General features: G+C 52.6%; 1 long non-coding RNA gene across 1 annotated transcript in view; it reads left to right on the forward strand.

Annotated features, from left to right (window-relative positions):
• Positions 1–27,714, forward strand: part of LOC145720462 (uncharacterized) — a 62,094-nt gene that overhangs the window by 12,912 nt on the left and 21,468 nt on the right. The gene's annotated exons all lie outside the window — the stretch shown is intronic.

The following is a 27,714-nucleotide window of genomic DNA, read 5'->3' on the forward strand; positions in this document are numbered from 1 at the left end:
GGCTGAGGTCGAAGAGGTTGCTGCCTGTGTTCTCCTCTAGGATTTTGATGGATTCCTGTCTCACATTTAGGTCTTTCATCTATTTTGGAGTTTATTTTTGTGTGTGGTGTAAGGAAATGGTCCAGTTTCATTCTTCTGCATGTGGCTGTCCAATTATCCCATCACCATTTGTTGAAGAGACTGTCTTTTATCCACTGGACATTCTTTCCTGCTTTGTCGAAGGTGACTTGACCATAGAGTTGAAGGTCCATTTCTGGGTTCTCCTTCATAGGCTGATTCTAAAGCTGAAAGTCAATGTCCAGGGTTGACACGAACACAACTGTATGGTCAGGGTTCTGGTGCAGGACAAAAGTCACTCTAGATAGTTTGAGTGAGAGGGAATTTACTAAATGAATTTCAACATTTATGAGGAGGAGGAAAAACAGACTCGAGGTTAAAATTTCAGGAACCGCTCCAAAACCATCCCCGGGGGTTCTGTGATGTCCACAGTCAGAGAGTCACCATCTCCAGAATGTCACTAGTCAATTCCTATTCCTATGAGGGGAAGCCACCACTGTCACTAGCTCTAGAACCATGTGGAGCTGCTCTGAGCCCACCAGCAGTGGACCAGCTGCTTCCAGCCCCACCTTGGTGCTCTGAAGCTTGTGGCTGGACCCCCGGGCTTCTGTTAATCCCGCGCACAGAAAAACCAGCACGTCCACTGCTGCGTGCACCAGCCGGAAGCAGCACCAGCAGTAACAACCCCACCTCTGCTTTCAAAAACCTTGAGTGCATCTATCTGATTGACAGAGTGCAAATCACATTTAAAACTCCAGCTGTATGGGAACCTGGGAAATGTAGCTGTCCGTTTTCCAGCCTCTTCCATGCAGAAATATTTAACAATATTCAAACTATATATGTGTGCATTTGTACACAGGTATATATTCAGACATTATATCTATAGTCAAACACACACACGTTTATATTTGTATTTATTCTTATATCTCCGTATGTTGGAAGTTGAGGTCACACCAATATATCTACTTCCCTAGGGTTTACTCCTGTCTTCTCCCTTTCCAGATTTCCTGGTCACATCCCCGTAGTGAGAAACGTGGCTCCCATTATCCTCAGTCTATTCCCTATTTGTCCCGTCTCTCTGGGTAACTCATCCTTTTCGCTCCTGGCCAGAACTCCCACTCCTCTCGCCCAGACGCCCTCTTCATCTTGCATGTGACATACTTATGTTAAAAAATTATTCACCGTTTATGTGAAATTCCCTTTTAACTGAGCATGCTCTATTTTTATTTTCTAAATCTGGTGAATCTGGATGAAGGGCTGTCCCAACTTCAGTTCCCCTGTGGGGTCAGCGGAGGCCTTCAGGTGACTGCCAAAGCCCCTCCCTGCTTGCACCCTTCTCCAGCACAGGTGTTGGTCCCTAGAATGTTCCCCTCTAAACTTCCTGCATGCCAGTCTCCACCTCAGGGTCGGCCTCCTGGGCACCTCACCTGCAACACCAAGTCTCTGCTTTATTCTTTTCCTGGTTCTAAGACCCCTGACCACACTGGTGGAAGTTCAGTTTCCAGAGCAGCGCGGGGTTTACTTTGGAAGGAGGACCTAATAAGAGCTCGAGATACCAGTCGGCAGGTTGTAATGACTCTGATGACCACCAGGGGGCAGATTTGACCCACAGGTGAGCAGAGTCGCGTCCCCGGGAGGGTGAGGGGTGGGCTCAAGGAGAGGGCGAGTCAGCGTGTGTACGTGCGTGAGGGCACGTTTGGGGTGTGCAGGGCCAGAGCCCGCGTGTGCACGGCCTGCGTGTGTGCACATGCGTGTGTGCTCAGGTGTGAGCAAAAGTGCCTGACCCCGGGAGGGTTCTGTCCAGTGAGGGGGTCTTTCCATTTCGACAGTCTATGTTCCTTTGTCCCTCAGCACCGCTGGGTCAGCTCTAGACATGTCTCTGTTTCTTTTATTTATTTATTTTTATTTTTTATTTTTTTAAGATTTTATTTATTTATTTGAAGAGAGAGACACAGCGAGAGAGGGAACACAAGCAGGGGGAGTGGCAGAGGGAGAAGCAGGCTTCCCACCGAGCAGGGAGCCCGATGCGGGGCTCGATCCCAGGACCCCGGGATCACGACCTGAGCCTAAGGCAGACGCTTAAGGACTGAGCCACCCAGGCGCTCTCTGTTTCTTTTAAAGAATGGAAAATTCCAGGCCACTGATTGGAGGTGGGGGCTAGGTGGAGAGAAATGGAGAGGTTTTATTTTCTGCTACCAAAAGCAATGCTTTAATTGATCTTTTTTTTTAAATCTGAATTTTCATTTCAGCAAAAGTTTTCTTTCAAAATAATCAGAGTTTGTAAGTCCTGTGCAAAGGCACTCATGCCCCGGGATGGTGCTTCTCTATGCATTTGCAGGACGCTGGCCCTGTCACCAATTCTCAGAACCGCTGGGACTTTCCACCCAAGTGCCCCTTGCACAGCAGAGAAAAATGAGGTAGGAAAGAGCTAAGGCGGCAGGCTCAGCCTTCCTGAACTTCATGGGTCATTTGATTGCTGTGCCTCAGGATCTCATCTGTAGAATGGGAATAATAACATCTACAGGAGTATTACTCTTTTTTTTTTTTTTTAAAGATTTTATTTATTTATTTGAGAGAGAGAGAACGAGAGACAGAGAGCAGGAGAGGGAGGAGGGTCAGAGGGAGGAGAAGCAGACTCCCCGCTGAGCAGGGAGCCCGATGCGGGACTTGACCCCGGGACTCCAGGATCATGACCTGAGCCGAAGGCAGACGCTTAACCATCTGAGCCACCCAGGCGCCCCCTACAGGAGTATTACTCTTATTGCTAGTAAGTGTGGTTGAGTGTTCTAGTCTCAGTTGCGCCACACTAAAGCTCTGTGACCTGGACTCTTGTCCTTGTGGGATCTTTGTTTCCTCCTCTTCAGCAGGGAAAGGGACAGCACTCATTTTGTGCAGTTGTAATGAGCAGGGAGGGTGTTTGTGAGACCACCTGGTGCATAGCAGATGCTAAATAAGTTCCAGGTTCCTTTCCCAGACCAGTGCTGCTTCCCCAAACTGTGGGGGCTGTCACCGTGATGTCCAGGAGGTCACAGGGATAAGTCTGCTGATTGCACGTGGCAGATCTTTCCAGGCCATCTGTGCTTTGGGGACAGCGTGAGTGCAGGTGTTCAGGAACGCTCAGGGGAGCGCCGGCTTCCTGCAGGGTTTTGTGGCCCCTGAAATGGCACCAGTGTGGGTTTGCTCTCTGCCTGAAGGTAAGGGGCAGGGCTTGCAGGGGTGGAGATGGTGAGTCCCCTGGAAGCCACCTCTTTGGAGGTGGGGCCGTGTCGTTTACCTGTGTGAGAAAGGGGGGTTCATTTTCTGCTCTCCCTGTATGTTTTCCTGCACTCCCCCCAGCTCCCCTGTGGGCCGCCCGCTCCCGGGTGAGCCTCTGCCTCTGGGAGCTGGTGCTGCAGGGCGGAGGGCAGGGCGTGCTCACACCTGCCAGTCTTCTCTGGCCTTTTATTTTGTTTTATTTTTTCTGGAGGCTTGAGTTCTTTGAGAGGTGAGCTCTCTGAGGAGGAGTCCACAGTAAATGCTCCCTGGGCCCTTCTCCTTAGCTGCCAGCCTACCTATCATGCCTCCGCATTGCTCCAGGAACCCTGTGGGCATGGCGGCGAGAGGCCAGGCCTGGGTCTGCAGACCGCAGGTGCCTGCAGATTGTTCCTCTTGGTCCAGCATCGGCACGCTGGTCTTCTTGGGAAAGGGGCAGGGATGAATGACGATGAGAACAGCCACCGGTCACTGAGTGCTTGCAATCTGCTGGGCATGCTTCTGAGCCCTTTGGGCATCCTATGTCGTTAGTCCATGCAATGGCTAGCGCTGTATCATCTCCACTTTACAGATGGGAAAATGGAGGTGAGGACAGGTGAAGTCCATTACCCAAAGTAAAGGAGCTAGCAAGAGGCAGAGCCGCGCCACTGACCTGGGCGACTGGAGCCCAGAGTCCCTCACTTGAAGCATCTGGAGCAAGGAAGTAGACTGGCTGAACCAATCCCTAAATGCAGAAATAATAAATTAGATCAGGGAATGACAAGGCAGGATGTGTGCATTTCCTGCCTTCCACACGTCTCTTCAGGGAGCCTTTCCCTCCCTGCTCCCCTCACAGCCCACCCAGCCTGTGGGGACAGCGTGGGTCTCTTGTCCCTCTCTGCTGGACCCTCTGGGGGCTTCTGATCCTAGCTCTGGGCTGGGTGGTAGGAGCTCTGGTGCCTTTTCGGTCAAGGACGGACAGAGGCATTCTTTTTCTTTTTCTTTCCCCCATGCCATTTTGTTAAAGCAGAAAATCCTTGAGGAGTGAAGTCACATTTTCCATGCCCCCAAAAGCTCCAGAGAGCCGACGAGTATTATTGTAACCAGAGGAGGCTGGGGACAAAGGAAGCTTATAATTTTGTGAACAGAGGCTTGGGAGAGGCCTGCCTGAGATGGCTTTCCAGGGGGAGGGAGAGGGGAGAGGCAGAATTTGGAAAAACCCAGAGCGGGGCAATCGCAGGGCTGGTCAGCGAGGAGGCCTAGCACCCGGGCAGACACCTGCTGGGGGTCGGGTCAGTGGAGAGCATATCTCCCCATCTCTCCTGCCTCCTTGTCCAGTCCCCTGCCCCCAGCATCCCAGAGGATTTCTGCTAAACTCCACACTGTCGGGCTGAAGCCGCAGCTGGGCTTGGGGCTCAGAGCCCCGCTAGTGAGAAGCCTTGGTTCTTTCTCTCAGGTTCCTCATCTGTAAAATGGGATGTTGAAGGCTCTGCCTTGGAGGGTGTCCCCTCGGCCTGGTGACGGGGTGGCGCTCCTCTCTCGCCTGCTCGGAGTTCCCACCACTCCTCACTGTCTTTGGGCCAGACCACAAAGGCGGGGTTGTCTGCTGATGGTACTGTCATTTTTCGGGGGGGCCTGGAGTCCTCCCCTTGCCTCGAATCAGAAGGACAGTAAGAGCTAATAGTGAGTGCTCTGGGCTGAGTGACATCCTCTGCATCTTACTTCCTGTGCATGACAAATGCACAAGGTAGGTGCTGGCCACCATTTGCATTTTACAAGACTAACCCTGTAAGGATGCAGAGCAGGGACATCAAGAGCCCTGCGCCGGGCAGCCATCTGTCTGCACAGTCCATGGGCATGACCGCTGGGGGCTCTGCTCTGCTCCTCTCGGCTCACAGCCTCCCAAATGTCAGGCTTGGACCTGGGACGCTTGTCACGAAACGCTTGTTAACATCCTGGAATACAGCTTGAGCAACGTGGACAGGAGGACCTCTGAGACCAGTTAGATGCTTGGCTCACCATGAGAAGGCCCCACTGAATTCGAGGGAGGGAGGGAGGGAGGGAGAGACAGAGACACTGAGAGACGGAGAGGGAGAGAGAAAGGGGGAGTGCCACCATTACCAAGGAGATAGTGACATAACTTAAAGAAGTGCTCTGGGAGGGGAAGAGGAGGGTGACCGGAGGGATGGCTCTCTCACCTGGCTGGGGCAGGCCAGAAGCCCCTTTGCATGTGTGTTTTGAGCCACAAACGGAGGGTGGCAGGGCCCTTGCCTAGCGAGGGAGGAATCCCCACAGAGGAAACAGGTACACCACAGTCATCGCCCTCTTGAGTCACGTGAGCAGCTTGGCGGGGGGCGAAGGGGGGAGCTGGATCCTGGGGAGTCTCTGCCATCTGCCAAGGGGGCAGGCTTCTGGGCTCTGAGGCTTAGAAAAGGTAGAACGGGGCCAGAATTGGAGGAGGGAAGGGAGTCCACGCTGCTCACCAAGGAGACCCAGACTGACCAAAAATATGCTCATTCTCCTCAAGAAGCGTTTCCCCCCAAAACTCTCACATGCCTGCCCCTTCCGGCCTCTGACCCCCGGCCCTGGCTGCAGCCTAGACCGCCTGCTATCAGGACCTACGGCTCAGGAGCCAGCAAACGGGAGCCCTGGAAGGTGGACTCGTTTTTCTCCATCTTTGGATAAGATCAGAGAATGCTTAAGTCTACACGATGCCCCCATCCCTCTGGTCTGGGGGACAGAGAGCTGACCCCCTGGTGGTAGTGCTCCAGCCACATGGATCCTCCTTCTCGGTCTGGCCCCCCAGTGAGCTTGCTTGAGTGCTGTGGAGTGAGGGCTAGGAGTCTCCACTCTGGAGCCAGACTCCCTGGATCTACCTAGCACTGCCATTTAGTATCTGAAAAACCCATGCCTCTGTTTCCTCCTTTATAAATGGAGGTAATGGTGGTGTCCTCTTCAAAGGGTTTGAGATAAAGCTTTTGGAACAGAACCCAGGCATGGAAGCCATACAAAACCTCACCTGAAGCTAAACGTCACCCCTCCTCCTGGAGCATCTTCAAAGCTTAGTATGTTTGCTAAGGAGGATGGTGAGCTCCAAGACAGTTGGGATCGTGGAAGCATTTCTGAGAATTATTTGCCCAGAGAAACCTCTTTCTGTGGAGTATCTAATGGGATTAGAGTATCTGTGCTCATGGTCTGGGAAACATTGCGAACCCAAGCCCCTCACTTTGACAGTCCAAAGAAAAGTGGAGGCCGTCCACCCGGTGACTGGGGGACCAGCTGGGGCTTGTGATCAGGGGCATCTGGTCTAGCTAGGGGAGCAGGCTAAACTTGGGCCCAGGATTGTGCCAAGGGCATCCTGTTGTGCTCCCAAGAGCCTCAGTGGCCAATGTCTCTCTGGGGTGTCTCAAAAGACCTGCCAGGCTGGTGGCGTGCTCCCCTTGTGGGAATGACCCTGCTGTTGACACAGGGGGCTGGCACCCACACCATGAACGCGGGTATCAGGGGAGGGCTAGCCAGCTTGGACCCTGGAGGAGCTGGGCTCATCAGCTTTTACTCCCAGGACCTGAGGATGCTCTGGAGGGGGCAGCAGAGGGGAGATGGCACACATCAGAGCTGGAAGGGTCCTTGGGCATTGTTGGGTCTAGAGATTCGCATTAGCTCTGTTACTGTTTCTTTAAATGAAAATGAGAATGGAACCCCACTAGAAGAAACAAAATGAGGGAAGTAAAGCATTCCAGTTGAAATATGCGTGGGGAGGCCAGGAGAATGTGATCTCGTTCTGCCTCTCCCTGTTACGGACAATGGAGGTCATTCGGAGCCATGTTTCCAGATCCTTCCCACCTGTCTCCACTCTTTGTGTAACGGCTCCTATTCTGGGAGGTACCATGGGACATGTCTACCGGGGGTTGGGGGCTGCCGAGGCTCAAGACCTAGGGTGTATGGGCAAAAACAAAGAGGCTGGCTGGACCCTCTCTTCTCCTGAGCTAGTCTTCACCCCTTCCTGGCATTTCCATGGTGGAATCTTCTCTGCTCCGGGGAGAATAGGACTCTCAGAATCACATACCATCTCTGCCCCGTGTCTGGGACCTGGAAGCTCAGTTGCTGTCCTCCGTCCGGATGGTGCCTGGAAAGATGATGCCTGCTCACCAACTCCTCCTGAATCCCACTGTCCCTCCTTGGGAAGCATCTCCCACGCTCTAGCTTCCATCATTTCCTTGTGATTTCTGCCCTGATGGCTTGGACTCAGAGTCTTACCGGGTTCCCAAGGTCAATGTGACCTCGCTGTCCTAGCCCCACGCCCCCCACCCCACTTTCTCCTCTCAGTGCAGCTGGTCTCCTAAAGCCACTGTTCTCTCCTGAGCTTCCATTTCTGGGTCACCCTGGATTTGCGCCAGAGCTAACCCACGTTCCCTTGTTGGAAACTTTTCTAACTGGGGCAGGAGACACTTGGTGAGGGAAGATGCCATCCTTCCATGGCCTCGTTTCCAAGGGGTCAGGTTGGCCACCCCAGCTTTGGAGGTCCACTTAGATTTCTGTAGCCCTTCTTTGTCTTGTCCTAACTTGTTCACTTGCAGGGCATTCTTGTGACTGACTGGGAGAGTCACCCTTCTCTGCCCAGCCTGTCCTCTCTACCCAGATGGAATCTGAGCCCTTGCAGAGGGTGGAGAGATGCTGGTGATGGTCCAAAACTAGGTCTGGGGGGCCCCGAACATGGTGTAGGGGCCTGAGAGAGTCCAGACTCCACTGAGCCTGTCCACTCACCTGCAAGTTGGCATCTGCCTGGTTGCCTGGCCCCCAAGTGTGGATGACTCTCTTTTTGAGTGTGGATGAAAGGGAAAGCAGGGGGATGTGCAATATCTTCCTGTCCGTGCCGGGGCCCTATGATCCTGAGGGGTCAGGCCTTACAGGACCGTTCCTTGCTGGGGAGGGAAGAGCTAATGGAACGTGGCATCATGGTGTGTGACATTGTAGGTGCCAGACCTTGTCACAACCACAGAGCCCTCAGGAGTCCTTCAGCTACCCTGGAAATCAGGGGTCCCAAAGGCCATACCTCGGCCCAGGCCGGGCACGCACCACGTTCACATGGGAACCAGAGATAAAACCTGTGTGTAGATCCACTCCTATGGAAAGGGCCAGGCTTTGCCCTGTGGAGCCTGCAGGCTGTGGGGACATACGCAGTCCTGTTTACCATCCCATATGTCCTTCCAGAGAGTATGCCAGTGGCTTGTGGGGACTGTGGGCTCTCACTGGAAAGCCAGGGGCTGGGTCCAGGAAAGTTGATTTTCGTCTCCTGAGATGCTTGCACAGGCCCCAGGCCAAGCTCTGCTGAGGGCTGGCAGCAGACTGGGAAATGCTCAGCTCCCCTGTCATTGTGGACTCCAGAAGCAGCCTCTAGGGAGGAGAAATCCTTGTGGAGGGTGGTGAAACCTAGCCATGCTGATGAGACAAAACAAAAGGGGGATGAGTTACTGAAGAGGGGATAGACAGATGTTCCTCTAGTCTAAAAGTGCTGACTAGTGACTCTGACCTAGGGAGAGGGGGGAAGGGGACAGGAAGGAGGAAGAAAAAACAATGGAGATACTAGAGAAGCCCAAGGGGGGGTACAGTTGTCCCTTTCTGGAACGGAAGCCATGGAGAGCAACAGCTAGAACAGGAATTGAGCTTGAAAGGAGACAGTAATTGGCGAGATGTTCTGGGATTCAAGATGGCGGCACTAGAAAGGTTGACTCCACTTGGTAAGTGGAGAGGCCTCAGGATCAGGCAGAGGGAATTCTCTGGACTTTGGCTCCAACTCTGCTGGGCTTTCACTAGAGCGCAAACCCTAGAGGGCAGGCGTTCCTGTCTGTTTTGTTCACTGCTTCAATCTCAGTATATAAAATAGAGGCAAGTACAGATTAGGTCCTCAAAAAAAAGGAAAAAAAAGAAAAAAGAAAGGTTGTTGAATGAGTAAGTAACTTGAGTGCGGGGTTATAAGGAAAGGAACATTATATCTTAGGGAAAGAGCTGAAAGTCTCTTCCAAATCTACTCTGGGGTCCTAGAAATGCTTTTGAGGGGTATCTTAGAGAATATTTTGGGTCATCCTGCTGTAGGGAACAAATTGAGGCCTATAATGGGGAGAAAGAAGTGAGAATACTGAAGCTTGACCCCAATTTCAGGGAGCACAACTGAAGAGAAGGCCAGAGGTTTGGACCGCCAGGAACTCTGGCCTTGAGCAAGCCAGGCAAATGTGTGTCTTTCCCAGGCATGGAGAAGCCATGGGTGAAACCCATCCATCACTTCCTCAGAGGTGTGGAGAGCCTCAGCCAGCCCCAGAGCAAGGCAGGCAGCCCCTTTCCTGGTGCTCCCACAGGGGTCCAGTTTCTGTTTACGCTTACGCAGGCTGCAGGGTGTGAGGGGTGGTCCCACTTAGGGGTGACTTGATGAGTCAGCACCTTCAGGGTGGGTGAGGAAGGATGAAGGAAGCTGTGGAGGGCAGACCTTTTTTGTCGGCTAGTCGCTGTGTCTTGGAACTCTGGCCGCAAGTACCTGAGGGAACATTTCAGGTATTGATTCTACAAACACTCACTGAAAACTGACCCTGTGCCAGGCCCCGGCTCAGGAGTTGTGTGAACAGTGGCAAGGAAAGGCAGGTGTGGTCCTGCTTGCATGGAGCTTAGTGTCAAGGCAGAGAGAAGACTTGATTAAGTAACACAGACTGGAAGGTGTGTTCTAAGGGGGTATCAAGCTCCACCTCTTGAAGAAAGGAGTATCAGAGAATTTGTGGACCTATTTAAAACCACTACACGGTCCAAAACCAGACTTGTGTGAACTCCTCCCCTAGACCCGATCCCACCCTCCTGGTGCCTATTAGAGCGACTGGTGCCCACTGAGCAAGCCAGGGGCACACCCCAAATTGCGGGCCAGATTTAGTAACCTGCTTCTAATAAACAGAATACAGTGATGTTCTCTGACTTCCAAGACTAGGTCATAACAAGCGTTGTGGCTTCCATCTTGTTACTCTCCCTTGAGTCACTCCCTGAGGGGGAAGTCGCTGCCATCTTGTGAAGGTGTAGGTGGCAAGGAGCTGGGACCTCCAGCCAACAGCCGTGTGAGTGCGCCATATTGGAAGTGGATACCCCAGCTCCAGTCAAGCCTTCGGAGGACGGCAGCCCCAGCTGACCTCTTGCCTGCCGCTTCACGAGAGACCTTGAGCCAGAACCTCCCAGCAGAAGCTGTATGAGATAAAACAGCAAAAGACAACTAATACAGACGGCCACGGGTAGGTGTTGGGTAGCCATTGTTGTGGCTTGAAGTTAAAATTTGGGAGTTGACAGCATTTTGATGGTGGTTGAGCCATTTAGGAAAACATAAGAAGGGAGAAGGGACCCAGATTGAGCCACAGGAAGTTCTATCCCTTTGGGGCTCTGTGGAGAAGGATGAAGAGGGTTTCAAATCATGCTCTGCATTGTTTCTGGTCCAGTGGAGGGGACTCCGTGGATGGATGGAGGCTGATAAGCAGCTAGCCCTGCCAGGCCTCTGGTCTGACTCATGGTCTTGCCTTTTCTGTTTTTAGGTTGGGGTTTAGGGTAAGATTCATTTTGGGGGGAAGCCAGGATCTGACTCTAAAATATCACAAACTGCTAACCTGGGGCAATTTCTCTTTTTACAGATGAGGAAGCTGAGCCTCAGGCTGGCAAAGTGACTTGGCCAAGGATGGGTAGCCTTGGAAGTAGGTCTCTGGGCCCCCATCAGGTGTTCTTGCTGCAGAGCCTCCTGTCTCCAGCACCTTCCAGTGGGCCCTGGGGGAGAGAGCTGGGAGAGAGGCAGAGGATGGGATGGGTTTCTGCCCTTGGCGTTATACCCCTTGGGACGATGACACCCCTCCACTGACCTGCCTTCTCTGGGAAGGGGGCAGGGGTCACGGGGCCCATTCCTGGTTCTGCTAGGTATGTGGCTGGCCTGAGCCTCAGTTTTCTCATCTGTCAAGTGGGAATGAGGATTCATCCCTCCTTGCTAGACTGCTGGGAGCGTCCAATGAGGTAGGAGAGGCCAGGGGGCTTGTCAACAGGGAAGAGCTTCCTAGATGGAGCAGGTAGGTGGCTGTTGGCTGGGGAAATGCAAACTCTGAGTCTGTCCCTGGGCAGAATGGAGACACCTACACGGTATGGCTCTTCTGCTAGAGCAAATCCAGACCAGCTGCTCAGAATGCTGGAGCCACCAAACTTTCAGTAACCCGGGACCTCTGCCCGTCATGACGTTCCCCCTGGGTCTGGTTTGCACCACAGTGGACTCTTAGCTTATCCGAGTTCTCTTGGCTCTCAAGGACCCATCCTCCCAGCCCCTGATTCTGTAAATCGTCACCCCTGATTATCTCCCTGTCAAGCTTGGAATTGTATGGAAGGGATGGTAGACATGAAAGTGTACCCATTGTTTTACTGGGGAGACTGAACGAGGCCCGGGAAAGCAAAGTGCTTGTCCACCATTACACTGTCCTCTCCCCACCCGTGTCCTTCTTCATGGCTTTCTTGGAGTGATGCTTGCCATCTGCACCCCCACGTAGCTGTCCTTCCTTGGCCCCCAGGCCCACCCTAGCCTGTTCTTCCCTGACCATCCAGTCTATGGCCATGTGACCTAGCTTTCACCTTGACCCTGCTACACCAATGTTGGCACCCACTGCACTGGGCTCTTGAACCCAGTCAGAAGCTTGTGCTGTATGGCTCCACCATCTCCCCTCTAGCTGCCAAACCTCCTTCCATGTGTGACATGCGACTCTTGAGTCCTCCCAGGGTGGGTGAGGAGCTCTTAGAAGAGGAGCCAGCAGGCCTCTAGGTCTGGGCGCCTCAGCCCCATGCCTGGCTGTCCTGTACCCCTCCCTCCTCATCCGTCACCATCCCTCCCCATCCCTGTCCAGCCCTCCCTAGCCTTCCCCATCCTTCCCCATCCTTCCTTGTCCCTCCTTATCCCTCCCCAGCCCTCCCTAGCCTTCCCCAGCCCTCCTTGTACCTCCCCATCCCTCCTTGTCCCTCCTCACCCTTCCCCATCCTTCCTCTTCCCTCCCCATCCCTCCTCCTCCCTCCCCATCCCTCCCCATGCCTCCAGCCCCCTCAAGCCTCCAGGCTGTTTCTGAGGTCTGGAACCAGCACAGAGTTTCCCCTGACCCTATATTTTCTTCTGCCACTTCTCTTCGCTTGAAACCATTTGTAAGCAAAAAACCATTTGGGGTGTTGTGTTTATTTTTTCCTAGTTCCAGGGGAAATTACTCAGAATGTATAAGTATGTGTTTTCCTTAGAAAATAGATTCCTTTACATTTTGGCTTTGTGGTTCCCAAGGCAAGTGGGGCCCACGGAAGCCTAGGCTGCCAAGAGGGCTCCCCATCCAGGAGTCCTGTTGACCTCAGGATTACACCCTTACTCCTCTGGAGACTAGCCACCCCCTCAGGCCCCCTCTTGGGTCCCTCATCTTCTGAAGTCCAAGGCCTCAGCCCTGGTGGGCTAGACACCTTTCCATCAGATTCTCCCAGATGCCTGGACTCCAGCTCTCCCTCCTCTGGGGGCGGTGGGTCGGGGGGTTGGGGTGGAGGAGGGAGATGTTGAGGCAGATCAAGGCAGGGGAGGTCTCTGTCGGTCTCCAGCACAGACCCAAAGCTGGAATTTCCAAGTTCTAATCCTGGCTCTGTCTCTTGCGTGCTCGTGATGTGGGCAGAGCACCTCACCTCTCTCCGTGCCTTGTTTTCCTTTCCTGCACATGGGTGTGTTGTCAGTACTTGTGCGGAAGGCTACGCTGAGGCTTCAGGGAGGGCGTTGTGTCAGGCAGTGAGCACGGACCCAGCAGGAGTGAGCAGGGCATGTTTTCTCCTGTGTCTCTGTCTGATGTGCACTGTGGTCCCAGCCCCTTCCTCCTGGCCGGCAAAGGGAGACCCAGACAGCAGGGGGCAGGCATGGCTTCTCCCCAGGCCCCCAAGTTCAGCGCTCCTCTCTCAGGCTGGGCCCCCTGACCCAGAGCCCTTTCTCATCCCCCTCCAAAGTCGTCTTTCTGTGTGCACGCCCATGTTCACAGCGGCAGTCTCTGCTCGCCATAGCGGGAATGGGAGCAAAACCCATGTCATCACTGGAGAAGTAAAATGTGGTCTTTGATATTATTATATGGAACAATATTCGTGTAATAGTCCATACAAATGGAAAATTATTCAGCCTGAAAAAGAATGAAATTCTGACACATGCTGCAATATGGATGAGCCTTGAAGACATTTTGCTAAATGAGATGAGCCAGACACAAAAGGACGTATTGTGTGGTCTCATTTCTAGGAGGTCCCTGGAGTAGTCAAATTCAGGGACAGAAAGTAGAATGGTGGTTACTGGGAGCTGGGGGGCGGGGGGTGTGGGGTTTATTGTTTAATGTGTAGAGAGTTTTCATTTGGGATGATGAGAACGTTCTGGAGACACATCGTGGTGATGGTTGCACAACAGCGTGAATGTACTTGATGCCAACGAATGGTACGCTTACACATGGTTAAAATGGTAAATTTTACATTTTGTATATTCTAACACAAAAAAATGTATACATCACTAATAATAATAGTAGATTTGCCTTTCGAGACCTTCTGAGGGGGCACTCACACAGAAGTGCTCCTGGTCTGTGGGGGCACAGAGGTGGGTGAGTGTTCCTGGAGGGGCTTTGGGGCAAGGGATGGATACAAAAACCATGACCAGAGTGCATCCCTTTAAGGACTTGTTCTACTCCTGAGAACTGAGTTCTGGGGGGCTCGGGGGCAGTTAAAAAGTCTGCCTGAAGCCTGGGCTTTGCAGGCTTGGGCTGATGGGAGAGGCGAGTAAGGGCTGGGGAGCGGGACATTGAGGCACAGGGGGTCATCTGTGTGGCCGGCCTGTGGGAAGCTGGGGGAGGTGGAGGACGTGATACAGGACAGCAAGGGCAGGGCCAGAGTGTGAGGCCTCTGGGGGCCTTGCCAGGGCAGCTGACGCCTCTGAAGATGTGTGGACCAGACTGATGGCTAAAGTGCAAACCTCTCCTCTCTTCTCAGATCCCAGGATGCTGCTAAAGGAATGCAAGTTTCTTTTTCTTTTTCTTTTTAAAAAGGATGATTCCAGGCAGCAGGACAAGCTTGTAGGTGATATTTGGCGGATGTCCAAGTCTTTGTTACCTCTCATCCCAAAGGTGGTTGTACACTGCCTGATCCCCACGTGGCCATTGTCTCTGTAAGTTGTGCTCTGGGAAGCCTGTTCCTTCCTGAGTCTTTTAGTGCCCCTGCCTCTGCTTTCTCAGGACTCATCAGGGCCTGCCTCCCTCAGGATGCCGTCCTGGGCTAAGGCAATGACAGACAACTGAATCCATCTACTTCCCATCAAGCTAAGCTCTCCTCCTCTTAGGGCAGAAGAGCGTGGTAACTAGGGACCTAAACTCTGGGGCCAGAGGGGCGGGGTGGGCTCTAATCCAAACGGCTACTCAGTAGCTATGTGAACTTGGGTAAGTGACTGAACTTGGGTGCCTCCGTTTCCTTGTATGTAAAATGGAGATCATACTTGTAACCACGTGGGGGATGCCAACAACCCGTGCCCACTGCGTTCTGCCTTGTGCTCACACCACCACTTCCTGGCCACAGAGTGGGTTGTATGTCTGCGATGGCCCCAAGTAAGGGAGGACTCTCCCCCCGGGGTACTTCTAAGCTCACCCACGTGATGCAGATCAGAGCGTGCCTGGAAGAGGGGCTCCTGACTCCAGCCTGGCTTCTGGAACTGGCCTTGACAGTGAACTCTTAACTGGCCCACCTTCTTGCTTTTAACCCTTTCCCCTGGCCAGCCTCTCTGGGGGGCCCCTCCCCTCCCCGAGGCTCTACGGCTTTTGCAGGAAGCAGCCTCTGTGTCACAGAGAGGCAGTATCTCCTACACCTTTCGGGAACCAGGGCCCTGGCTGCCCGTGACGTGTGCGTGTGGCCCTCCTGGTTCCTGCACTTGGAGTGTGTGCGCGACTGCACGTCCATCTAGTATTAATGAGGCACCACTGTATGCCTGCTAGTGTGCCAGGCACTGGGGGTGTAGAGCCAGATGGTGCCCTGCCGTCGAGGGGCTTTCGTTCTGGTGGTCAGCGGTCACTTTTGAGGGTCAGGCCCGGCTGAGGGCTTCGCGTGCCTTCCTGCATCGAACTCGGCCAGCAGCCCTACCAGGTGGTGTGGGGCTCTCACCTTCAGGGAAGTGTTTTTGTGATGGGGAGATGGCTAAGCCTGTTTGGAGACGTGAATGGGAAATTCGGAGGCTCCAGTAATGAGAGATTGCCCTCCTGTCTCCATCTGCCCCATTAGACAGGGGCTTCTTGCCTTCAAGACTTTTGGGTCATTTGAGAGCCTCCTCTGGGGCCAGCAAAGAGAGGCCCTGTGGACCCCACTGGCACCCTCTCCTGCAGCCTCCAATGACCTCCACACTAGGTCAGGCATGGTCAGCCCCCAGAGCAAGCCCAGCTCAGAGCTCTCAGGGGTATCTCTGAAAATAGGGTGCAGGGCGATGGTGAGTCGGCCAGGTACAGAGGACAAAGACTAGAGACTCCTCATTACACAGGCCCGAGAGATAGGAGGCCAGCGCCTACCTGCCAATGCCCTGTTTCCAGGACGGTGACTCGGCAGCTGGATGCCCCACCTGGGGGACAGTCGCAGGGTGGACCAGGCGTAGTGCCCGGTCCCCCAAGCTGTCTGCGCAGCAACAGTGATACCCCTCTCATTACCTCCTCATTCAGCCCTTCTGTTTTCACTTGCCCTGTTTCCTGCTAAATTCCCTTCCCAGGCTAAAAGTTTCCATCTCTGGGCTTGGCCCCAAAGTGAAATTCTTCGGAAACTTTCAGCTGAGTTCATTTAGCTGTTTTCGGGTGGGAGAGGGTGGGTGGGGGAGCCAGTCTGGTTCTGCTCATTTCTGATAGTTCAAATGCCAGCACGGTGAGACCCGGAACTTTCCCCGTGGCTGCTCGGGATCTCAGCTGGGGTGATGGAAGAAAGTAATGTAAAGGAAACAGCTCAGGGCAGGCGGCCTGGACCCCTTGATTCCAGCCCTGGTGAGGATGGGTCTTGCCCTGCCCATCTGCTGGTCAAGGTGCTTTAATTCTTCAAACCGATTTGCGGATTTCTAAGGCTGGGAACCTTTGGATAAAGGTTCTTTGCACACGGCCCTGATGCTGGCTGATGGATGATTTAACCTCATGGTGTGATTTTTCTTTGAAATGATTCGGGGCAGCCATCAGAAACTTCTAGCTCCTGCAGATGCCCGTGTAGTCTTGTCAGTCTCCAAGTCCTAACCGACCATGGCTGGACCACGGAAGTCTCAGGCTTGGCCTGATGGAAATCAGGCAGCTGGCCTGGAAGGAATGAGCCTTGTTCTGCCCACCCTTCTCTCCTGTTTGTTTGGTTTTCCTTGTGTTCTGCGTCAGGGATGAGCTGGTGGGGAGAAGGGCATGAAACTTAGATCCTAGATCTGCACATGTTGTTTTGTTTGGGAAATTAAAAACAAAACATTGAGTTGATTTTAGTCCGAGAAAGTTTTTTTTTTTTTTTTTTAGAAAGACAGGTTGTTGGTCTGGATGTGCTGATTTTTGTTTTTTACCCTAACATAAAAAGGTGAAAAAAAAACCAGCCTTTATTTAAAAAAAAAAGGTTTGAAAAATGGCCTCTGTGAATTAATTTCTTGCTAAGAGGGTCTTCAGTGGGTGGGAATGCTGTGGTACAAGTCAGATGAGTGGGGAGTGGCTGGAAAGGATGAAGGGGACAAAGGCCAATGTGGGATTTTAGGGGCCCCAGAAAGTTCCGTGCCTCTGACAGCATTTCTGGGACATATTTGTAAATTGTCTAAAATGTTCAGGCAGAGAGGAAGGGTCTGCAAAGTGCCCATCCCCCAGAGACCATAAAAGCAAGAAGAAGGTCTCCTGGTGTCCCTGGGGTTTCTTAGGAGTCTTGCCTGGAGGGAGGGGGATGGATGAAGGGACCTCTGGAGGGCTGTCAATGCAAACAGGGAGAAGAACCCACCTATCAGGACGAGTACACAGGATGACAACCCCCCAACTTGCTGGAGGGGAGACCTTCACAAACTGTCTCTCCCTGAGAGGACTCTCAGCTCTTTCCTTCTCTTTCCACTTCTGTCCTGGATTGGGAATCTGTCTAGATTATTCCAGAGACCCTTACTCAGTGCATTTAAAACATTGAGATGTAGTGGACATGTAGCAATGTGTTAGTTTAAGGTGTACCATGTGCTGATTTGATACATCTTACTCTGTGCTTTTTACACCCTGTGGATGCTGAGCTGCGAGGCACTGTGAGGCCTGGTCATTGCTGTTCTTCCCCCAAAGCCACTGTCTTACTTTGCCCTCGAGATGCTTGTCCACATTTTCACAAACAAGGCTTTGAATGGCCGATTTGAAGATATGAGGGAGAGAGTGGGGGGTGGTGGTGGTGGTGGGGAGATATTTTGGGGTGGGAGGTTCCTCTCATTTACCCTGTGGGCACCTGTCTCTTATCTGGCCCGGAAGACGTCAATGTTCAGCGTTCCCGAGCAGCTATTATGTGTGGGGCTCTGCGCTTCCCTCTGAGGGCATAATTCACATTCGACAGCTTGGGAAACGGAGGTTCTTGCTCCAAGTCACACCTTTGGTGAGAGGCAAAGCAGAGATTGGCATCTAGATTTGTCATTGCAAGCCTAGGACCTTAAGCAGCCTCGGCGGCCGTCTCTGGGGCCCCAGTGGACTCGACAGTCGCCAGTAATTCTGAGTAGCTGGCGATGCTTGCTGGCGCCCGACTGCTGCCAAGTGCTTTATGCTCCCCCATTCCATCCTCCACTGCTCCGCTCCCAGCTTCGGCGGAGCTGACTGACGCTGAGCAGGTCCTCAGACCGGGGCCATGTCTCCCCGAGGGGCTGCAGCCCCGTCAGGGCCTCTTGCTGTCGGGGCCCCGGTCTGATTTCTACGGGCCTGAGGCACTTTGCCCTCATGGGCCCCTTCCTCCCTAGAAAAATATTCAACATTATATGATAGCATTGGTATAAAGACAAATACAATTCAGGCTGAAATTATGATTACATGAATTACAGAGGATTCATGATTACAGAGAGAGAGAGAGAGAGAGAGAAATTGAGAGAGGGAGAGAGAGAGAGACACCATGGTGTGTGCATGCCAGCGGAGGGGTTTGGTCCGGTCTTGGCAGGAGGACCTCCAGGCAGAGGCCCGCACAGGTACCCACGGTGTGGTGCGGAAAGGAGAGCTGAGCTTTGGGCTGGCATATTCCCTGTGCCCCCCAAGTCCTTGCCCTGTGGACAACATCGAGGCCAGAGGAAGAGCCGGTTGGGCCCTTTAAGCATGGCCCAGGGCGGGGGTCCACCTGGCCTGGCTCTGAGGGTGGTGCTGTCCTGAGCTTCCGCTGGCTTACTCACTGCCTGACTGTATATTTAGATTTGCTGACTCCACTTGCAAGCAGTGTGTTCATGTCCTCAAAGAAGTGAGCTGCTTCTGGGGCCTGAGGCAGTGGTGGCCGTTTGTCGTACAAGCCCGATGCCCACAGGCTGGGAACCAGCAGAATTCTTTATTAAAACCATGTCTGAGGGGCGCCTGGGTGGCTCAGTTGGTTAAGCGACTGCCTTCGGCTCAGGTCATGATCCTGGAGTCCCGGGATCGAGTCCCGCATCGGGCTCCCTGCTCGGCGGGGGGTCTGCTTCTCCCTCTGACCCGCTTCCCTCTCGTGCTGTCTCTCATTCTCTCTCTCAAATAAATAAATAAAATCTTTAAAAAAAAAAAAAAACCATGTCTGAGTCAAACGAAGTCTTACGAAGCAAGTTTGCAAAGAGGCAAACCCTTAAGAGCAATAGGGTTGCTTTCTCCCTCGCACGGGTGGCAGTTGGAAAATGTCGATAATTTCATAATTAAGGCTTTCGTGGGACATTTCTTGTGACATGCCCACTTCAGTCAAACTCTACAAGGATATGAATAACCCCCAGGCTTCATACCAGTTCTTCCTACTCTCTAAATCGAGAAAAGCCTCGTGAGTGGTGAATGGTGGACGTTATCATGTTTTAATCCATGACTGAATTATTTGAATCAGGGACATTCCTTGGTTTCTCATCCTAATACTGCCATGAACAGTCTCAACTGCCTCCCTGCATCTTCCTCCCACAAAATGGAGAGAATACCAACATGGTGCCGGGCCCTTTTCCTCCAGAGGAATGACTCTCTAGTCTCCTTACCCAGTTAGGTCAGCCCTGATTACTGGGTGCTGACCAGGTGCCTGGCCCCTGGTTGGCACTCGGAAAGCAATGGGGATCACGTAAGTGTCGTCCCAACCCTCATGATGTTTGCAAAACTGATTTTTTTTTTTTAAAGGAGTAAGAAAAATCCTCCATCTCCTGACAAATCACTCTATTGCCTTAAATTTGAATACAACAAAGCTTCTTTCTTTTTTCTCTTTTTTTTAAATTTAAATTCAATTAGCCAAGATACAGTACATCATTTGTTTTTGATAAAATGTTCAGTGATTCATTAGTTGACTGTAACACCAAGTGCTCATCATATCAACGAAGCTCCTTTAACAGCCGAGTTTCGCCTTAGCCACGGGTGGTGGGGAGGTTTCTCAGTCTTTGTCTGAAGGGAGGTGTGTCCCTAGGACCAAATCCTTCACGCAATGGAGAGGCCAAGAGTGTCTAGAAATCTGTCACGGTGGGCTTGGCCACCAGCTTACTGTGTCAGGGGAAAAAGCCCTCATTTACTTTCTCTGGGACTCAGTTTCCTAGGCTGTACTGCAGGGCAGCTGACTCAGTCTCCCCTTCCCCCTGACATTCCATGAGAAACATTTTTAAACAGACAATAGACAGTTGTAAGTTTGGGCCCTGAGGGACTGCACTGTGCTCCCCCTGATGCCCCCCTTGAACTGTCCCGCACCAGAGGTAGCCTGGCCTCTGATCTGGCTCATCCTTGCGCTGCTCTGGAGACCGCAGGCGGGGGGAGTCCCAGCTGCTGGTGGCCTCTGGGGCTTCCCAGACCACTGTGGCTGCAGAATCAGCCCGAGGCGCTCCTGATGACCACCTGTTCTTACACCTGTCAAGCCCTCATCCTGCCACGGGGGTCCATCTATCCCCCACCAGACTGGTCTGTTCATCAGGCAAATATTTACTGAGAACCTATAATGCCAGGCACTGTTTTAGCTCTGGCAGGGAATATAACAAGCCCCTAAGGACACAGGGCATGCATTCCGATGGAGAAGGAGAAGAGGGAGAAACACACAAACACACACACACACAGTGACGTCAGTGCGTGGTAAATGCACGAGGAATAGAAAACAATTTAAGGTTGGTAGGGTGTGTAGCAGAGTGCTATTGTAGCTTGGTGATTGGACAGGGGGACTTTCCGAGAAGGTGACTCAGTGCAGAGACCTGAAAGAAGGGAGGACGTGGGCCACGCTGCTATCCAGGGGAAGAAGGGCAGAGCAAAGGCCCTGCAGTGGGAGCATGTTGGCTGAGCTCCAGGAACAGCAAAAGGGCCAGTGTGGCTGAGATGGGTATGTGAGGGGAGAGTGGAGGGTAGAAAGCCGGAGGTCTAGAGGCCAGATCTTCTAGGAGCAGACGAGTATGGCTTTTGCCCAAAGTGTGAGGGGAAGGAAGCCTTGGGGGAGCTGAACAAATCAGCTCTGATCTGGGTTTTATAAGGCCTGTCTTGCTGCTGTGTATGGAAGAACCTGAAGCAAAGGAAGGCTGGGAAAGCAGGCGGACTTGCTAGGAGCTGAGCCTGGGAGCCCTGGGGTGGGGAGGACGGGGGCTGGCCAGCGCGGCGGCCGCGAGGAGTGCTTGCAGTCAGGGCATGTGAGTGTGAGCACACACCGTGTAGGAGTCACCTGAAATGGCGTGTGGCACGAGCAGGTGCCCAGAAAAGGGAAAGGAGAAGTGAGAGAACAGGGCACAGCTCCAGAAAGCCCACCTCCGAGTCTCTCTCGGTGTTCCCCACACATCTTCTGCCCCCGCAGTGTGTGTCAGGGGAATACCCTGTGTTGGCTCATCCCCTTGTTCAACCCGGTGGCGCCCAGCCCCAAAGCTCTTGTTCTGTCCCTGGAGGACAGACAGGATGGGGTCTGGCGCAGAGACTGTGCCCGTGGGAACATGGCTGGCCGCGGCCTTTCCAGAAGCTGCGCACCAGGCAGTAAGGTGCTGCCTGCATTTGCTGCCTTTTCCTCCTGTCCAGCCACCCTTCCCCGCGCTCTCTCTGCCTTGGGGACTGCACCCCCCAACAAGCCTGATCACTGAAGGGGTGCCCCCTAGCCATGTGGCTCCAGTGGGCTCTGCCCCCCAGTTCCCAGTTTCTCGGCCACGGAGATGGGCGCGTGTCCCCAGCTGGTCCTCACCTGCTGTCTCTTTAATTGGAACTGAAGGAACAGCAGTTATTCCCTGCTGGCGTTGGACCTGCAGATGCATCTGGGAGCTGCGAGAGGCCACTCCCAAGGAGCATGGAGGACACCTCTCTGGGGAAAGGAGGCCGGCCTGCTGAGACAAGCAGACGTGAGCAAGGAGAGAATCCTGGGTCCGGTTGCTCCTCACACCCAGCTGCTTCCCTGTCCTGCTCACAGTCTCCTTCTGTGAGGCAACCCATTCCTCCTCTTTCCTGGCGGGTTTGAATTGGATTTCTGTCACTTGCTGTATTTAGTCAGGCTCCAGACAAAAAACAGAAACCCCTTGGAGTATTTTCCATGCAGAGAGTCGAACACGGAGATGGCAGAGCCGAGACACCAAACGGAAATTCATCGTATCAGGAAGATTCGAACACCTTTGGGGCTGGAGGGAAAAGGGGGGGTGGCGTTATTGGCATCCAGGATGGGGACCACCTGGCGGAAGCTGAGACCATGGGCAGCCCGTGGGTTGGGGGGGGAGGGGAGAGGCCACTGCTTGAGATGCTGCGCAAAGCAGAAAGAGAGGGGCAGAAAGAATGTGGTCTTCCTTCTGCCCCTCAGCCTCCACATCAAAGCTGCCCCTGCGTCAAAGGGAAGGGAGCCTGGGATCTGCGGTTCTCTGCAGCACAGCACGGAGCAGAGAGTGCGGGAGCAAACAGGCAAATGATGGACACACTGTGGTCCAAGAGTCAGTTTAAATTCTACTGTGTCTGCCTTTGGCTGTGAACCCCAGAGCATCCCTGTGTGCCGGCCGAGCCCTGCGGCCTCCCCCGGAAGTTCCTTACAAAGGACTGGGGATGATAGCAATGGTGGGGGCCATCCCCGAGAGGTCATGCTCCCTTGGAGAAATGGATTGGTTCTCCCTGTACACATTTGAATGCCTTTACACTCACATGGGGAACCCACGGGAGGCTGAACTCATGATTTAGGGACTCAGCTGAGCCACAGAGAGAACTGGATACAGCCTCAGAATAATCTCCCAGCCCGGCCACAGTCAGGGTCCACTGAGCTTCAGCTCAGGGGCTGACCAGAGCTGTCTGAGCTGTGCTGTGGGCATCGGGAAGTTCTCTCCAGGGTCCAATCTACATCCCTTCCCCCGAATTGTCAGATCCCCCTTGGGAGGCCTGGGACACCATTGCCCTGTGTCATCTAGAAGATGGTATTCAGGATATTGGAAAAAAGGGAAAATACTCTTTTTGAATTTGAACTCAGGATGGACTTAGTGAATTCTGATGATGTGGCGGGGGTGGGGGGGTGGGCAGGGACAGGGGTCATGGGAAGGATTTTTAGACTCCAGAGTGACCGGAATGACTAGCTAGCGCTTGTCCAGGCAGTGGGGTTTGAGGTCCGGCTGCGCTCACAGAGAGGTTCCTGGGAACCTAATAGGGACAATTTGGGGTTTTGCAGATCATCTGAGCAGAGGTTGTTGAACATCTGTTGGAGGGCACGCAGCTCTCTATATGTCTATATTTTAAAGTAAATAAAAGGCTCTCTGAGCAAACCACATGGTATTGGATGGACTCAGATTCCAGCTCTGAGCCTCTGCCTTCTGACTTCACAGGAGCCTGTGGTGACCGCTCCAGGCTGGGAGTCCGGCTGCTGGGTCAGCTTCTGGCTTCTGCCACCAGTCGCAGTTCCAGTGGACGGGCAGCCTCGCCTCAGTTTTGCCTTTCTGTGAAACAGGCGGAGGGGGCCGGGGGCTGCACGTGTTGTGAAAACAGATGACATTTTAGGTCAATATCATGGGTCGAATTGTGTCTCCCCCAAATTAATATGCTGAAGTCTTCATCCCCAGAACCTAGGAGTATGACCTTGTGTGGAGACAGGGTCTTTGCGGAGGTGATGAACTTACAGTGAGGTCATTAGGATGGATCCTAACCCAATATCACTGGTGTCCTTATAAAGATTTGGGCACAGAGGAGAAAAGACGATGTGAAGACAGCCATCTGCAAGCCAGATTCTTCCCTCATGGCTCTCAGAAGGGACCAACCAAGTCAACTCCTTGATTTTAGACTTGTAGCCTCCAGCCCAAGCACACAAATGCCTCCTTTTTTTTTTCTGTGTGGACGTATCAGGAGAATCCCCGTCCCCCTTTTCCCATGCATCTCTTCCTCCCCCACACTCACTCCTGTATCACCCTAACAAGCTCACTTGAAAACTCTGTATTATTTCCATCTAAAAAATTTATCGTCACCCTTACGCCTTCAACTCTGCAAGCGTCCCCCTCGAGTACAAAAGGAAAATGTCTCTTTGTTGGAGTCAAGGGTCAATAGGGATGCAGTTGGGAGGGCCATCTGTTAGGGAGGGAGGTGAGGCCATGGGAACGGGTGGGAAGGAGGCCGTCACCGCTGCTTCCCCAGAGACCTGGATAGGAAATGGGCCACAATCTCTGAGGCTGGACTAAAAGACACTTCTTGAAGATCAGAGCTGACCAATGAAATGACTCCCAATGACCTCGAAGACTCGTTCCCAAATCTGGGTCCATCAGATTATTTGGAGAGCTTTAAAATTTTTCACCCCCCTTTGATGTTAATGAAAATGCACAATACTACCTTGAACATCCTTGTATCTCCAAGTATTTCTGAGGTTAAACTGCACAGATAGAAGTAAAAGCACCCGTGTATGCTTCTCATTTCTCGATTGGGAACTTTTGAAGTCATAGAGATTTCCCAGCCCTACTATAGACACTAAACCAGAGTCATCAGAGTTGGGGCCCAGTACTCTGTATTTCCCAGGTTCTCCAGGTGGTTTTGTGTAGCTGGAGGGACAGGGCACTTATGGATGGAGCCAATGAAGCTGCAGGGATTACGTCTAGGAACGCCCAGATTCTCTCTCCAGGAGCAAGCTCTACACACTTCGTGGTCCAGCATATCCGGGGAGACCAGGTGGGGTGGGGGGGGGCAACTGGAGTTGAGGGGGCTTAGGAATCAGGGGCTGCTGGGGGCCAGATGCTGGGTGAGCATTTGTGGAGAAGAGAGAAGCCAGAGGGGGACAGAGGTCAGAGACAGTATCTCCCAGTGGGAAGAAGATGGAGGATGACCTTGTATCAGGATCTAGGGAAACGAGAACCAGCCCTCTCCCACGTTGGTTTCTAAGACAAGCTTCTCTTCCTGTTGGGTGGAAACTAAGGTCTCACCTCTTCTCCCATCTGTTCGATGTTCAGCTGTTTTCTTCCTTTTCCAGTTATACGATCATGGGCAAGTCACCTTGACCTCTAATTTCCACCTCTTGAAAATGGAGCTAAAAGTATCTTTCTTACTCTCTATGATAACATGGTTCTTAGAATCAAATGAACTGATGCTCACGAAAGAACTTGGAAACCATAAAGGGTTCAAGTCTACTCATTCTTCAATGTCAAGATGGAGAATCATCACCTCCGTCACACCACCCGAGATCCTACCCTTCCCTGCCAGGCCAGAAATAATCACCTTCTGTTTCCTTCTTCTCTCCAGGAGCACATCACAGTATCCTTTAAATGACAAGTATTTGCCTCCACATCTGTTTCGCTCACCAGGCTGTGAGCCCCATAAGGACAGGATAAGTGTTTCAGTCAGGATCGCATCTTCAACGCCTGCCACGTGATAGGCACTTGGCAAGTGTGTTCTGTGTTAATGACTTTAGTCACCGTGGGGGCACTGAGGAGCCCCTGGTGGCCCAAGCCGCAGTGCTGTGCCCCTGATGGGTCCGGGCGCCAGTGGAGAAGGGACCAGTGCCGGCTTATGCATTGTGGTGGAACCTGCAGGAGCCCGGCTTCCAGCTGGGCTTCACCCAGTGCCATGGTTTCCCGTGCTTCAGCCAGCTCCCACCAGTGCCTCCTGCATCCAGGCTGCTGGGACTCCGGGGCCGCGGCTTGACTGGTGCGTCCATTTCGGAAGGCAAACTTGCAATTTCAGGTCATGCCCGGTGCCGTTTGGAAAGAAGCTCAGGTTTCCCTAAGTGGAAACAGCATGTTCTGAAAGCAATTATGGGTGGGGAGGCATATTCTGGAGCGAGACCCAGCATTTGTAAGCAAAGGCTACCCTTCCTGCCCGGTGACAGGACGATGTAGGGAGGACACACTCCATGCAGTTAACCCCTGCGTTATCCGGGGAGATCCAGCACCATCCCTGACACAGGGGTCTGCCAGGGTGCTGGCATTTGGTTTTCAGTGGCCTCTCGGGGACCACTCTTTTCCGTGTTAAGACCGTGGAAGCTGAATCTGACAGGCCTCTCATTGGGAACGGTGGGACCTTGAACAATCACCCCCCTCCTCCTGGTTTTTGGTATCCCGAGGAGGTCGAGCGAAAGAGTCTCTGACCAGTCGTGTGCTGGTAAAAGTTGAACAGTAGCTGTCTGGAAGAAAGGCCTGATCTGTAGTGTGAGCTCATTTCTGCGGTGTAAATACTCCCGCCAGGGCAGATTTCAAATTATGACGCAATGTCACCGACTGCAGACGTGGGCGCAGATGCTTGCCGACTGTAGAGAGCTGCCCGGCACACCACTGTGACCCGGCTGAGTGTTCTCCAGTACTCATCTGCCACGCACCTGAGCAGGTCTCACAGGGCTGGCTGCGGAATTCACGGGCCGCTGTGCAAAATGCGAATGTGGGCCCCTTGTTCAAGCAGCAGGGGAGAAAGTGCCATTAGAGCTACTAAAACGTGAAACTTGATTTCTTTTCCTGCCTCATCTGCGAAGGTGTTTTCAATTGCTGTTTAATGTAGTTCTAAGTAAATGGAAATTTAGAAATTAAACGATTAGCATGAATTTTATTGTTATATTGGGCAATGCCAGTCTTAGATGAAAATAGAGGAGCATTTAACTAGTGGAAGCCCTGGAATGACACAATCGCACGTCATAGTTCACACATGCATAGTGGGAACTCTCACAAAACTATGTTTTTTTTTTTTTTTTAAGTTACAGTTCTAATGAACAAACTTTTTTTTTTTTAAGATTTTATTTATTTATTTGAGAGAGAGAGCAGGAGAGAGAGAGAGCACAAGCAGGGCGGGGGCAGAGGGAGAGGGAGAAGCAGACTCCCTGCGGAGCAGGGAGCCTAATGTGGGACTCGATCCAAGGACCCTGGGACCATGACCTGAGCCGAAGGCAGACACTGAACCGACTGAGCCGCCCAGGCACCCCAACTCTATAGTTTTCATTTTGTCTCTTGATGTGAGCACATTCTGTAGCTCTTTCTACCTTAGCTTCCTGGCTGGGAATCAAAGACCTGAAAGGAATGAGATCCATGCATTGCTCTCTTCCCCCTTCCCTTGGTTGTGCGTGTTTCCGAGAAGCTGTTTCCTTCTTTCTGTGTTCAAACCACCTCTTGTATGAACAGACAACGTAGCTTCTTGAGACTGTCAGCTCCCACGTGACTTTCATCACAGGCATGACGGCACTTACCTTGTACTCGCTTTGAGTCTTGCGGAGCTGCCATGCATCACAAGTCCGCTGGAACTCTGTGCTCAGAGGAATTGCAAATGCTGTCTGCAGACCGGGGGGGCCAAGAACGGTGGACAAGCTAATGCTTGTCTCTGCTCTGCTCATGAGCATGCCCGTGTCCCATTGGGCTTCACTTATAAAACACAAACATAACATTACTAAGAACTTCAAGACGGAGACAGCAGAGCATCAAAGCCAACATGGGGTGCTTCTGAGCTCAGACACCCCACATGTGTGCATCAGTTGCACACACAAGAGTTGGACTTGGAGTCTTAGATGAAAATAGAGGAGCATTTAACTAGTGGAACCACTGGAATGACACAATTGCACGTTATAGTTCACACATGAATAGTTGGACTGTGCTTATGGTCCCAGATTTATGGCTGAGGTTCTGATGCAGTATGGGGCAGGAGTGACAGGAACCCTTGGAAGTCCTTGGCTTACAACCACCTCGTGTTTCTGTGGCAGAGGGTGAACCCGCCTGCATTTGAGAAGCACTGTTGCAAAGAAAGCAAACTTTGAAAGGAGGGAGAGACGGTGGGCTTCTTGGAGATCTTGGGCTCAATAAGCATTTGTTAAGTAAATGGATGGGTGAATGAAGTCAAGAAAGAAATAGGA

This window comes from Leptonychotes weddellii, chromosome 3 (assembly GCF_054177405.1).
Source record: "Leptonychotes weddellii isolate Sample4059 chromosome 3, ASM5417740v2, whole genome shotgun sequence".
Classification (NCBI taxonomy): domain Eukaryota; kingdom Metazoa; phylum Chordata; class Mammalia; order Carnivora; family Phocidae; genus Leptonychotes; species Leptonychotes weddellii.